At 36.8% G+C, this 15,357-nt stretch overlaps 1 non-coding gene across 1 annotated transcript; it reads right to left on the bottom strand.

Moving 5' to 3' along the window:
* Positions 1-12,084: 12,084 nt before the first annotated feature.
* On the bottom strand, positions 12,085-12,232 carry LOC125916237 (small nucleolar RNA SNORA57). The gene has a single exon (XR_007455848.1). It is a non-coding gene; the product is annotated as a small nucleolar RNA SNORA57 (small nucleolar RNA).
* Between the last annotated feature and the right edge of the window lie 3,125 nt (positions 12,233-15,357).

The raw sequence follows: 15,357 nt of genomic DNA, 5'->3' as shown, positions 1-15,357 counted from the left end.
AATCACAACTCTGGGATCACACTCTTCATTTTCCTATTTTTTACAGTCTTGACACTTTCTGGCTCATTAGAACCTCCCTTCTCAGTCTTTCATCTAAAAAGCTGAGGCTTTAGTTTCTTCCTTCTGCTGTACACTTCCGGGGACTGCATCTGTGGTGAAAAGGTAACAAGGCAGGGAAGAAAAGCAATGGGGATTTACCCACACTTGGGATCATAACTCATGGTGCAAGAGAAGGGATCCATTTACTCTGAATGCTCTGAGATTTAAGTGCCTTACCAGGTGTGGTTGCTGTGGTATATCATCTGGGACCTGGAGTGATGAAAAAGGGAGAAAACAAGGGGGAGGAAAAAAAAAGACATGACCCACCCTCTCTGACCTTTAGGAGTTTCCCACTCTTGAGATTAGAAGGGGAGGGCTTCTGTTGGCTTCTTTTGTGTGCATTTGGTGCATACTTCCATGGAAGTTCACATTCAGACTGCCTTTGGCTCCAAGCTAGGCAGTAACTAGAGGATTATAAAGTCTTTGCCAGTTCTGTGGAATTTAGAATTTGGGTCTGCTTTCCTAATTTGTCTGCTACTAGTATTTATATTTCAGAGTCTTCAGGATATGCTCCATGCATTCTTTCCAGGATTTAAAGTTCTATTCAGTGGGAGAGGCAGGTGTATCCTTACTCTTATTTGCCTTAGAATTGGAGCCTCACAGTTGTTGTTTTTTGTTTTGTTTTGTTTCAGTTCAAATAAGATCAGGTGCACCTGGGTGGCTCAGTCGATTAAGTGTTTGACTCTTGGTTTTAGCTCAGGTTATGATCTTAGTCATGAGATCAAGTCCCATGTCAGGCTCCACGCCCAGCGTGGGATTTTCTCTCTCCTCCCCTGCTTGTGTACATGCTCTCTCTCTTAACAACAACAAACAAGATCATATGTCACTACCTACAATATGTCTTAGAGTTCTTCCTATGTCTCATAGAGTTCTTTACTTTGGAACTTTATGAAGATAATGTTGAGTTAACTGGACTCCTTCCATAAATAAGAAATACTACATATGTGTGGATAAATGTAGCTAAAGTATAATAGATTCAGGAACCACTTTCCAATTTTTCTTTAAGAAAATAGTAATTTTTGACTGTGGTAAAAAGACTTATTCTGGTCCAGTCTACAGTCTCTATTATATAACAACTCATGATTTACATTCTAGAGTGTTATTTTATATCTTAGCATACTCATAAGTTGTAATCTTTGAGTAATGGCCAGAATTGTTGCCCTCCAATATGCTTTGCAAAATAGTAGCTATATGATGCTGCATCTCTAATCCGAGTGTTCTCTTTGATGACAGTATGTGCTATGGCAGTGGTCTTCAAGCTGGGAAATAAAAACACTTTCCACAGGGATGCAAAGGTCCTGATAATTTTAAAATATATTTTGAGATAAAATTCGCATACCATACAATTCACCCAAAGTACACCTTTGGTATGTTATAAGAAATTGTGGTAAAACAGGCATAACAAAATTTCCATTTTAACTACTTTTTTAAGTTTATTTTTGAGAGGGAGTGAGAGCAGGGGAGGGGCAGAGAGGGAGAGAGAGAAAGAGAATATCAAGCAGGTTCTGCATGTTAACTGCAGAGCCCAACATGGAGCTCGATCTCACAATCGTGAGATCATGACACGAACTGAAGTCAAGAGTCGGATGCTTAACCAACTGAGCCACACAGGCACCCCTATTTTAACCATTTTTAAGTGTACAATTTAGGGGCACTACATCCACAGTGGCAATCATTGTAAAACTTTCGTCACCCCAAATAAAAGCTCTGTAACTATTAGGCAATAGCTTACCATTCCCCCTTTCCCTAGCCCATGGTAAGCTTTAATCTACTTTCTCCAAATTTGCTTATTCTAGATATTTCATATGAGTGGAATCATATAATATTTGTCCTTCTTTTCTCCAGCTTATTTCACTTGGCACGATTTTTTCAAGACATCCATGTTGTATCCTATATCAAAACTTCATTACTTTTTATGGATGAATAATACTCCATTTTATGTGTATACTACATTTTCATTTATCCATTCATTTGTTGATAGATCCTTTGGTTCCACTGACATAGAAGTTTATGTTGGAGTCCCTCTTTCAGTTCCTTTGGTTATAAACCTAGGGGTGGAATTGTTGGATCATATGGTAATTTTATATTTAGCTTTTTGAGGAACTATTTTCCATAGTGGTAACTGTCTGCACCAGTTTACATTCTCACCAGCAATGTACATAATTCAGCAATTTCTCTACATCCTTGCCAACACTTGTTTTTTTGTTTTTTTATTATTATTGTTATAGCTATCCTAGTAGTGGTATCTCATTGTAGTTTTTATTTGCATCTGCCTAACCACTGATGATGCTGAAGATCTTCATGTGCATATTAACCATTTTCATATCTTTGGGAAAATGTCCATTCAACTCCTTTGCACATTTCAAACTGGGTTGTCTTTTTGTTGTAGGAGTTCTTTATATCTTCTGCATATTAAACCTGTATCAGATAGGTGATTGGTAAATATTTCCTCTCATCGTATAGATTATCTTTTTACTTTTTTTTGTCTTTTTACTTTCTTAATAGTGTCCTTGATGGACATGTTTTAATTTTTTTTCATGAAATGCCTGTTTAATTTTTATTGAAATATAATTAAGATACAATGTCATGTTTCAGATATACAACATTGATTTGACAGTTCTATACATTACTCAGTGCTCACCACAGTAAGTGTAGTCACCATCTCTTACCATAATGTTATAATGGTATTATTTATTAACTAAATTCCCTATGCTGTGCTTTTTATCTCCATGACTTATTTATTTTATAACTGTAGGTTTTTACCTCTTAATCTCTCCCCTTTATCTGTTCCGCCCTTCCATTCACTCACCTCTCCTCTGGCAACAACCAGTTCTCTGTATTAAAGAGTGTTTTATTTGTTCATTTGTTTGGTTTTAGAGTCCACATGTAAGTGTAATCGTGTGGTCTTTGTCCAAAAGTTTTTAATCTTGATGCTTAGGTTACCTACTTTTTGTTGTTGCTTGTGCTATAATGTTTTATTTATAAATCCATTGCCAAATCCAAGGTCATAAAGATTTACCCCTATGTTTTCTTCCAGGTGCTTTTTGGTTTTAGCTCTTCTATTTAGTTTGTTGATCCATTTTCAGTTAATGTTTTTTAATATTTATTTATTTTTTCTTTTAAAAAAATTTTTTTTAACGTTTATTTATTTTTGAGACATAGAGCATGAACAGGGGAGGGTCAGAGAAAGAGGGAGACACAGAATCCGAAACAGGCTCCAGGCCCTGAGCTGTCAGCCCAGAGCCCGACGCAGGGCTTGAACCCACGGACCGCGAGATCACGACCTGAGCCGAAGTCAGACGCCTAACCGACTGAGCCACCCAGGCACCCCAATATTTATTTATTTTGAGAGAGAGTGCAAGTGGGGAAGGGGCAGAAAGAAAGGGAGAGAAAGAATCCCAAGCAGGCTCCATGCTTAATGCGGAGCCCAATGTAGAGCTTGATCTCATGGCCACGAGATTGGCCTATAATTTTCTTGTAGTGTTCTATGGTTTTGGTAATGCTGGCCTTGTAAAATGACTTTGGAAATGTTCCCTCTTCATCTTTTTGGAAGAGTTTGGGAAGGGTTGGTATTCTTTAGATGTTTGGTAGAATTCAGCAGTAAAGCCATATGGTTCTGGAATTTTCTTTGGAGTTTTTTACTGACTCAGTAATCTTTCTAGTAACTGGACTGCTCAGATTTTCTATTTCTTCATATTTAGCCTTGGTAAATTGAATATTTCTAGACATTTATCCATTTCTTCCAGGTTGCCCAATTTGTAAGTGTGTAATTGTTCATTGTAGTCTATTCTGGTCTTTTGTACTTCTGTGAAATCAATTGTAATGTCTCCTATTTAATTTCTAATTTTATTTGAGTCCTTTCTCTCTCTTCGTAAGTCTAGCTAAAGGTTTCTGTATTTTGTTTGTTTTCAAAAACCAGCTTAGTTTTGTTTGATCTTTTGACTTCTCCTTTGACTCATTGGTTGTTCAGGAGCATGTTTAATCTCTACATATTTGTGAATTTCCAGCTTTCTTCCTGTTAACTAATTTCTACTTTTATACTGTTGTGGTTGGAAAAGATACTTGGACTGATTTTAATCTTCTTAAATTTGATAAGACCTATTTGTGCCTATTATGTGATCTATCTTAGAGAGTGTTCAGTGTGATTTTGAGAATAATGTGTATTCTGCTGTTGGATGTTCTGCATCTGTTTGTTAGGTCCCTTTGGTCTATAGGATGGTTCAAGTTTAATGTTTCCTTGTTGGTTTTCTGTTGGATGATCTATCCATTGTTGAAAGTGAGGTATGGAAGTCCCCTACTATTATTGTACTTTTTGTCTGTTGCTCCTTCAGATCTGATAGTATTTGCTTAATATATTTAGGTTCTTTGATGTTTGGTGCATATATATTTATGGATGTTATGTATTCTTGATGAATTTACTCCCTTATTATATAATGACTATCTTTGTCTCTTGTTACTGTTTTTGGCTTAAAGTTTATTTTGTCTGAGGGAGGGAGCCAAGATGGCGGAACAGCATGGAAGTTCTTTGTGTGTCTCGTGTCCATGAAATACAGCCAGACTAACACTAAACCATCCTGCACACCTAGAAAACTGATCTGAGGATTAACACAACAATCTGCATAACCTGAACGACAGAATTCAGCAGGTATGCGACGTGGAGAGGTGAACTTGGGGAGAGAGAAGCCACGGATGGCAGGGAGGTGCTTTTGTGTGTGGAGAGAGGATGGAGACAGAAAAGCACCCCTCACCAAAAACAGCTGGAGAGAAAGTGGAAAATTGGAAACAGTCGCAGGGACTGAACTAAAAAGGGAGAAGGGAGAAAGGAGAAAGGAGAAGGTTTAAAATGCATCAAGACTGTAAACAGGGAGCACAGTCTGCAACTCTGAAGCTTGATACCTGGTGGTGCTCTGGTGGGAAGGGCAAATCCCCAGGAGCAGAGTGCAGTCCGGGAGGTTCTTGGGCCACACAGGGTGAAGTGGTTCCACTGTTGGAAGGACATTTGGTACAGGCTGTGAGGCACCCTAGGCCCAGCAGACCCGAGAAGGGCCACATTCGCTGGTGCTGGAACAAGGTCGTTAACGGTGAATCCTGGTGCCAGATATGTGTTGTGATTTTCCATAATCCCTGAAATGCTGCTGCTACACTATCTTGCAGCTTTTTCTGGGGTGGGCTGGGACCCAGCTGCAGTCTCTGGGCATTGGCAGCAGCATGGTACTGTGAACTTTCCTGGGTGCAACCGGCATTTGTCCATTGCTCAGTGAGACCCTCCACAGAGGGGCAGAATGGGTCAAAGCTGCAGTCCCTCAGAAACAAGGGGCTGGGGAAAACAGCTGCATCTGAGACAAAATGCAGGAAAGAGGTACTACTTGGGGCTTGGTCATGGACAGTGTAAAATCGGGGACTGGACGAAAGCTGAAGACAAAGGACGGGTGTGCAATTGCTGATCAGGGAGAACAGAGTTCAATACTAGAGACTGGGTAGCTGGGTGACACCATTTTCACTGCTTCTATGCATGCACATATGTGCCTACAAGCGCCACAACAATCCATCCCAGTAGGCTAGCAGCGCCATCTAGTAGAGAAGGGAGCTGCTACACTAAGCCCTGCCCAACTGGGCCAACCTCGATCTTCAGGAACACAAGTCTCTCCGCCCGCTCAGTTTATGGACTATAAAGCGCTTCATAGTCTGACTTCTAGGGGAAAATGAAGTAATTTCAGTTGTACTTCAGTCTGTTAGCAGGTCCATCTATTCAATTTTCTTTCCTCTTTTTACTTTTTTCTTTTTATCTCTTTTTCATTTCATTTCTTTTTCATGAATACAGAAAGAGAAAAAATTCTTTTCATTTTCAATTTTTATTACACATATTTTTCTTTAATTTTTTTTACGATACTTTTTACTTTTGTGTAAATTTTTTCAAATTCTATTTTAATTCCATTGTTTTATTTTACTCTACTTCAGTGTATTTATTTTTTCAAATTTTCAAACGATTTCCTTTTTTGTCTTTTTTCTTTTTCATTTCTTTTTCTTGAATACAGAAAGAAAAAAATAATTTTCAATTTTATTAAAAATATTTTTATTTAATTTTTTTTCTAATATATTTTTTACTTCTGTGTAAATTTTTTTCAATTCTAGTTTGCTTCCATCATTTCATTTTAGTCTACTTTAAGTGTATTCGTTTTTTCAAAATTTCAAATGATTTCCTTTTTTTTTTCTTCGTTCCCCTTTTTTCTCTATCAAGCCACTTTCAACACCCAGACCAAAACACACACATTTATTCGATTTTTTGTGTGTCTGTTTAATTTTTTAATTTTAATATTTTTTTAATTTTAATTTTAAAAATTTTTTCTACCTTTTCTCCCTTAAAATGATGAAACGAAGGATCACCCCCAAAAAAAGAGCAGGAAGAAACGACAGCCAGGGACTTAACCAACACAAATACAAGCAAGATGTCTGAACCAGAATTTAGAATCACAATAATAAGAATACTAGCTGGAGACGAAAATAGATTAGAATCCCTGTCTACAGAGATAAAATAAGTAAAAACTAGTCAGAATGAAATTTAAAAATGCTATAACTAAGCTGCAATCATGGATGGATGCCGTGGCGGCAAGGATGGATGAGGCAGAACAGAGAATCAGCGATATAGAGGACAAACTTATAGAGAATAACAAAGCAGAAAAAAAGAGGGAGATTAAGGCAAAAGAGCACGATTTAAGAATCAGAGAAATCAGTGAGTCATTAAAAAGGAACAACATCAGAATCACAGGGGTCCCAGAGGAGGAAGAGAGAGATATAGGGGTAGAAGGGTTATGTGAGCAAATCATAGCAGAAAACATTCCTAACCTGGGGAAAGAGACATCAAAATCCAGGAAGCACAGAGGACCCCCATTCGATTCAACAAAAACCGACCATCAACAAGGTTTATCATAGTCAAATTCACAAAATACTCAGGCAAGGAGAGAATAATGAAAGCAGCAAGGGAAAAAACGTCCCTAACCTACAAGGGAAGACAGATCAGGTTTGCGGCAGACCTATCCACAGAAACCTGGCAGGCCAGAAAGGAGTGGCAGGATATATTCAGTGTGCTGAATCAGAAAAATGTGCAGCCAAGAATTCTTTATCCAGTAAGGCTGTCATTCAAAATAGGAGAGATAAAAAGTTTCCCAGACAAACAAAAATTAAAGGAGTTTGTGACCACTAAACCAGCCCTGCAAGAAATTTTAAGGGCGACTCTCTGAAGAAAAGATGAAAAAAAAAAAAGACCAAAAGCAAAAAAGACTAGAAAAGACCAGAGAACACCACCAGAAACTCCAACTATACAAATATCATAGTGACAATAAACTCATATCTTTCAGTATTCACTCTAAACGTCAATGGACTGAATGCTGCAATAAAAAGACATAGGGTAACAGAATGGATAAGAAAACAAGATACATATCTATGCTATCTACAGGAGACCCCCTTTAGACCTAAAGACACCTTCAGTTTGAAAATAAGGGCATGGAGAACCATCTATCATGCCAATGGTCAATAAAAGAAAGCCAGAGTAGCCATACTTAAATCAGACAATCTAAACTTCAAAAGAAAGACTGTATCAAGAGATGCAGAAGGGCATTATATCATAATCAAGGGGTCTATCAACCAAGAAGACCTAACAATTGTAAACATTTATGCAATAAATGTGGAAGCACCAAATATATAAATCACAAACATAAAGATTCTCATCAATAGTAATACCATAATAGTAGGAGACTTCAACACCCCACTCACAGCAATGGACAGATCATCTAAACAGAAAATCAACAAGGGAACAATGGCTTTTGATGACACAGTGGACCAGATGAACTTAACAGATATATTCAGAACATTTCATCCTAAAGCAGCAGAATATACATTCTTCTCAAGTGCACATGGAACGTTCTCCAGGATAAACCATATACTGGGACACAAATCAGCCCTAAGTAAGTACAAAGAGATCGAGATCATACCGTGCATATTTTCAGACCACAATGGTATGAAACTTGAAATCAACCACAAGAAAAAATTTGGAAAGGTAACAAATACTTGGAGACTGAAGAACATCCTACTAAAGAATGAATGGGCTAACCAAGAAGTTAAAGAGGAAATTAAAAATTATATGGAAGCCAATGAAAATGATAACACCACAAGCCAAAACCTCTGGGATGCAGCAAAGGTGGTCATAAGAGGAAAGTATATAGCAATCCAGGCCTTCCTAAAGAAGGAAGAAAAATCTCAGACACACAACCTAACCTTACACCTTAAGGAGCTGGAAAAACAACAGCAAATAAAACCAAAAACCAGAAGAAGACAGGAAATAATAAAGATTGGAGCAGAAATTGATGCTATTGAAACAAACAAACAAACAAACAAAAAACCAGTAGAACAGATCAATGAAACCAGAAGCTGGTTCTTTGAAAGAATTAACAAAATTGATAAACCTCTCGCCAGTTTGATCAAAAAGAGAAAGGAAAGGACCCAAATAAATAAAATCAAGAATGAAAGAGGAGAGATCACAACCAACACTGCAGAAATTAAAACAATAATATGAGATTATGAGCAATTATATGCCAATAAAATGGGCAATCTGGAAGAATTAGACAAATTCCTAGAAACATATACATACCAAAACTGAAACAGGAAGAAATAGAAAATTTGAACAGACCCATAACAAGTAAAGAAAGAGAAGTAGTAATCAAAAATCTCCCCAAAAAACAAGAGTCCAGGGCCAGATGGCTTGCCAGGGGAATTCTACCAAACATTTAAAGAAGAGTTAACACCTATTCTATTGAAGCTGGTCCAAAAAGTAGAAATGGAAGGAAAACTTCCAAACTCTTTCTATGAAGCCAGCATTACCCTGATCCCAAAGCCAGAAAGAGACCCCACTAAGAAAGAATTATAGACCAATCTCCCTGATGAACATGGATGCAAAAATCCTCAACAAGATATTAGCCAACTGGATCCAACAATACATTAAAAAAATTATTCACCACGACCAAGTGGGATTTATACCTGGGATGCAGGGCTGGCTCAATATCCACAAAACAATTAATGTGATTCATCACATCAATAAAATAAAGGACAAGAACCATATGATCCTCTCAATAGATGCAGAGAAAGCATTTGACAAAATACAGCATCCTTTCTTGATAAAAACCCTCAGAAACGTAGGGATAGAAGGAACATACCTCAAGATCATAAAAGCCATATACGAAAGACCCAATGCTAATATCATCCTCAATGGGGAAAAACTGAGAGCTTTCCCCGTAAGGTCAGGAACAAGACAGGGATGTCCACTCTCACCACTGTTATTCAACATAGTATTGGAAGTCTTAGCCTCTGCAATCAGACAACACAAAGAAATAAACATCCACATCAGCCAGAAGGAGGTCAAACTTTCACTCTTGGCAGATGACATGATACTCTATATGGAAAACCAAAGATTCCACCAGAAAACTGCAAGAATTGATTCATGAATTCAGCAAAGTTGCAGGATATAAAATCAATGCACAGAAATTGGTTTCATTCCTATACACCAACAATGAAGTGACAGAAAGAGAAATCAAGGAATTGAAGTCATTTACAGTTGCACCAAAAACCATAAAATACCTAGGAATAAATCTAACCAAAGAGGTGAAAAATATATACACTGAAAACTATAGGAAGCTTATGAAAGCAATTGAAGAAGACACAAAAAAAAAAAAATGGAAAAAGATTCCATGCTCCTGCATAGGAAGAACAAATATTGTTAAAATGTCAATACTACCCAAAGCAATCTACATATTCAATGCAATCCCTAACAAAATAACACCAGCATTCTTCACAGAGCTAGAACAAATAATCCTAAAATTTGTAAGGAACCAGAAAAGACCCCAAATAGCCAAAGTGATCTTGAAAAGGAAAACCAAAGCAGGAGGCATCACAATCCCAGACTTCAAGGTGTATTACAAAGCTGTAATCATGAAGACAGTATGGCACTAGCACAAGAACAGACTCTCAGATCAGTGGAACAGAATAGAGAACACACAAATGGACCCGCAAACATATGGCTAATTAATCATCTTTGACAAAACAGGAAAGAATATCCAATGGAATAAAAACAGTCTCTTCAGCAAGTGGTGCTGGGAAAACTGGACAGCGACATGCAGAAGAATGAACCTGGACCACTTTCTTACACCATACACAAAAATAAACTCAAAATGCATGAAAGGCCTAAATGGAAGACAGGAAGCCATCATAATCCTTGAGGAGAAAGCAGGCAGAAACCTCTTTGATCTTGGCTGCAGCAACTTCTTACTCAACACGTCTCCGGAGGCAAGGGAAACAAAAGCAAAAATGAACTTTTAGGACCTCATCAAAATAAAAGTCTTCTGCACAGCGAAGGAAACAATCAGCAAAACTAAAAGGCAACTGATGGAATAGGAGAAGATATTTGCAAGTGACATATCAGTGAAAGGGTTATCCAAAATCTATAAAGAACTTATCAAACTCAACACCCCAAAAACAAATAATCCAGTGAAGAAATGGGCCAGAGACATGAATAGACACTTCTCCAAAGAAGACATCCAGATGGCCAACCGACACATGAAAAAATGCTCCACATCACTCATCATCAGGGAAATCCAAACCAAAACCACAATGAGATACCACCTCACGCCTGTCAGAATGACTAACATTAACAGCTCAGGCAACAACAGATGTTGGTGAGGATGTGGAGAAAGAGGATCTCTTTTGCATTTTTGGTGGGAATGCAAGCTGGTGCAGCCACTCTGGATAACAGTATGGAGGTTCCTCAAAAAACTAAAAATAGAACTACCCTACGACCCAGCAATTGCACTACTAGGTATTTATCCAAGGGACACAAGTGTGCTGTTTCGAAGGGACACATGCACCCCAATGTTTGTAGCAGCACTACCAACAATAGCCAAAGTATGGAAAGAGCCCAAATGTCCATTGATGGATGAACAGGTAAAGAAGATGGTGTATATATATATATATATATATATATATATATATATATATATATACACACACAATCGAATATTACTCGGGAGTCAAAAAGAATGAAATCTTGCCATTTGCAACTATGTGGATGAAACTGGAGGGTATTATGCTAAGTGAAATTAGTCAGAGAAAGACAAATATCATATGACTTCACTCATATGAGGACTTTAAGAGACAAAACAGATGAACATAAGGGAACGGAAACAAAAAGAATATAAAATCAGGGAGGGAGACAAAACATAAGAGACTCGTAAATATGGAGAACAACTAGAGGGTTACTGGAGGGGGTGTGGGAAGGCATGGGCTAAATGGGTAAGGGGCATTAAGGGATCTACTCTGAAATCATTTTTGCACTATATGTAATTTGGATGTAAAATTAAAAAAATAAAATTAAGAAAAGAAATGTCAAAACAAAAGTTTATTTCATCTGATATTAGTATAGATCTCCTTGCTCTCCTTTGGTTTTCACTTGCATGGACTATCTTTTGCCATCTTTCACTTTGAATCTATGTATGTCCTTAGAGTTGAGGTGAGTCTTTTTAAGTAGCATATTGTTGGGTCTTGTTTCTTTTTAATTCATCTAGCCATTCCATGGCTTTTGATTGTAGAAATCAATCCATCAACGTTTATTTATTTATTTTCAATACATCAACATTTAGAGTATTTATTGATAGCTAAGGATTTGCTAATTCCATCTTCTTATTTTCTGTTTTGTGGTTCCATTTTCTTCTTCATTTCTTGGTGACTTCCTTTGTAAGTTGATGTTTTTCATAGTATGTTTTGATTTCCTTTCCTTTATCGTTTGTGTATCTCTTATAGATTTTTGTTTTGTGGTTACCATGAAGTTTATATAACACATCTTACAGATCTAATAGTCTGTTTTCTGTGAATATTTGGTTATATACAAATAGTCTATCCTTTTGCACCCCCCCCTTTTTTTTTGTTTTTGTTTTTTTTCTATTGCAGTGCTCCTGCACTTGAAGATATAACCCTTAGGCTGGAAGCCCCAGGCAACAAAGACACGACAGCGAGGAGGCTGGAGGCTTTTCCCTCTGCCTCTGTACATTAGGGAGACTGGGACTACATACCAACCCCCAACTAGAAAAGGAGGGTGCACAGGCCCTGCCCAGGACCCCTGGAAGGTCATGTAGCTCCACAACCTAAATATGCACCTACTCTGCCTCTGTCCCTCAAAATCTCCCCTTTTACATTTCTGATGTCACTATTTACATTTTGCTTATTGTGTATTCATTAAATTGTTTAAGCTATAACTATTTTTAATACCTTTGTTTTTAAATCTTTATTCTAGAGTTAATTAGCACATATTACAGTATTAAAGTATTTTGAATCTGTCTTTATGTTTACTTTTACCCCAGTGTATTGTATATTTTCATATGTTTTCATGTTAATAATTAGTGTCCTCTTGTTTCAGCTTGAAAAACTTTTCTCAACATTGCTGGCAAGGCAGGTTTAGTAGTGATCAATTCTCTCTGATTTTATTAGGGAAAGTCTTTTTGCCTTCAACTCTGAAGGACAACTTTGCTGGGTAAAGAATTCTTGACTGGCGGTTACTTTCTTTTAGCAGTATGAATATATCATCCTATTTTCCCTGTCTGTAAGGTCTCTGCTAAGATATCCACTTTACAGGGACAATTATTTTTTTCTCCTGCTGCTGTAAAAATTCTCTGGTGATGGTGGTGGTGGTGGTTTGTTTGTTTGTTTTTAGACAGTTTTATTACTCTGTGTCTTGGAGAAGAACATTTTGGATTGACATTTTGAGGTGACCTATTTGCTTCATGAACTTGGATGACCAAATCTTTCCCCGTTTGGGGGATGTTCTCAGCCATTATTTCTTGAAATAAGTTTTCTACTCCTTTCACCTTCTCTTCTGGGACTCTAATAATGCACACAGTATTTCTTTTGATGGTGTGTCATAACTTCCAAGGCTTTCTTCATTCTTATTCATTAGTTTTTCTTCTTCTGTTTGTATAATTTCAATTGATCTGTCTTCTACATCACTGATTCTCTCTTCTGCTTGTTCAGGTATGCTCTTGAAACTCTTCAATTTTTCATTCCAGTCATTGTATTCTTCAGCCACAGAATTCCTATTTGGTTCTGTTTTTATATTTTAATCTATTGAATTTTGTATTTTGTTCTTGTTTTTCTGCATTTTTTACATCTGCATTCTCTTGTAGCTCTCTGAGCATCTGTAGAACAATTATTATGCATCCTTTATTGAATCTGTTAGATCTTATCAATAATTTCAGTAAAATTCAGGATATAAAATTAATAGACCAAAATCATTAGCATTTCAATACTCTAACAAATTTTTTTTTTAAGTTTTTACTTAAATTCCAGTTAGTTAACATACAGTGTAATATTAGTTTCAAGTGTATAATATAGTAATTCAACAGTTCCATACAACACCTGGTGCTCATCACAGCAAGTGCACTCCTTAATCCCTATCCCCTATTTCCCCTGACCCCCAACCCACCTCCCCTCTGATGACCATCAGTTTGTTCTCTATAGTTAAGAGTCTGTTTCTTGCTTTGCCTCCCTATCTCTTTTTCCCCCTTTTTTCATTTGTTTCTTAAATTACACATATGAGTGAAATCCCATGGTATTTGCCTTTCTCTGACTTATTTTACTTGGCATAATACTCTCTAGCTCCATCCATGTCATTGCAAATGCCAAGATTTTATTCTTTTTTATAGCTGAGTAATATTCGTGTGTGTGTGTGTGTGTGTGTGTGTGTGTACACACACATGTCTTCTCTATCCATTCATTAGTTGATGGACACTTAGGCTCTTTCCATAATTTGGCTATTGTAAATAATGCTGCTATAAACCTTGGGTACACGTATCCCTTTAAATTAGTATTTTTGTATTCTTCGGGTAAATACCTAGTAGTGCAATTGCTGGATCATAGGGTATTTCTATTTTTAACTTTTTGATAAACCTCCATACTGTTTTCCACAGTGGCTGCACCAGTTTGCATTCCCACCAATGGTGCAAGAGGGTTCCTCTTTCTCCACATCCTTGCCAGCACCTGTTGTTTCTTGTATTGTTACTTTTAGCCATTCTGACAGGTGTGAGATGATATCTCATTGTAGTTTTGATTTCTGTTTCCCTGATGATGAGTGATGTTAAGCATCTTTTCATGTGTCTGTTGGTTACCTGTATGTCTTTAGAAAAATGTATATTCATGTCTCCTGCCCATTTTTTAATTGGATTATTTGTTTTGGGGGTGTTGAGTTGTATAAGTTCTTTATATATTTTGGATACTAACATTTTATCCGATATATTATTTACAAATATCTTTTCCCATTCAGTAGGTTGTCTTTTCATTTTGGTGATTGTTTACTTCGTTATGCAGAAGATTTTTATTTTGATGTAGTCCCAATCGTTTATTTTTGCTTTTGTTTCTCTTGCCTCAAGAGACATATCTAGAAAGAAGTTGCTATGGCTGCTGTCAAAGCATCCTGTGTTCTCCTCTGTAATTTTTATGGTTTCAAGTCTCACATTTAGAGCTTTAATTCATTTTGAATTTACTTTTGTGTATGATGTAAGAAAGTGGTTCAGTTTCATTCTTTTGCATGATGCTGTCCAGTTTTCCCAACACCATTGGTTGAAGAGACTATCTTTTCCCATTGTATACTCTTTTATGCTTTGTTGAAGATTAATTGACCATACAGTTGTGGGTAATGAATTTTCTGAAAAAGAAATAAGTAAAACAATCCCATTTACAATAGCATAAGCCCTAAGGACATGGAGATCCTTTTGGCTATTTGGTGTCTTTTGATTGGAGAATTTAATCCATTTACATTTAAAGTGATTATTGATTGATATTGGCTCCTGGCTGGCTTAGTTGGAAAAGCATGTGACTCTTCATCTCAGGGTCTTGAGTTTGAGCCTGATGCTGGGTGTAGAAATTTCTTTAAAAAAAAAACCAAACTTTAATTAGTGAAGGTAAGGACTCACCATTGCCATTTTGTTAATTGTTTTCTGGTTGTTTTGAGAGTTCATTGTTACTTTTTCTTATCCTGCTCTCTTCTGTGTTTGATGTCTTTGTATCAGTATGTTTTGACTTCTTTGTTATGTTCTTTTGTGTAATTGCTGCAGGTTTTTCCCTTGAGGTTACCATGAGGCTTACAGAAAACAACTTAAAATTATAACACCTATTTTAAGCTGATAACAACTTCAATAGAATTTCTAAACTTAACACTTTTACTTTTCT

This window comes from Panthera uncia (assembly GCF_023721935.1).
Source record: "Panthera uncia isolate 11264 chromosome E2 unlocalized genomic scaffold, Puncia_PCG_1.0 HiC_scaffold_19, whole genome shotgun sequence".
Lineage (NCBI taxonomy): Eukaryota > Metazoa > Chordata > Mammalia > Carnivora > Felidae > Panthera > Panthera uncia.
Note: the sequence above shows the minus strand (reverse complement) of the source record. Positions and strands in the feature narration are given on the sequence as shown.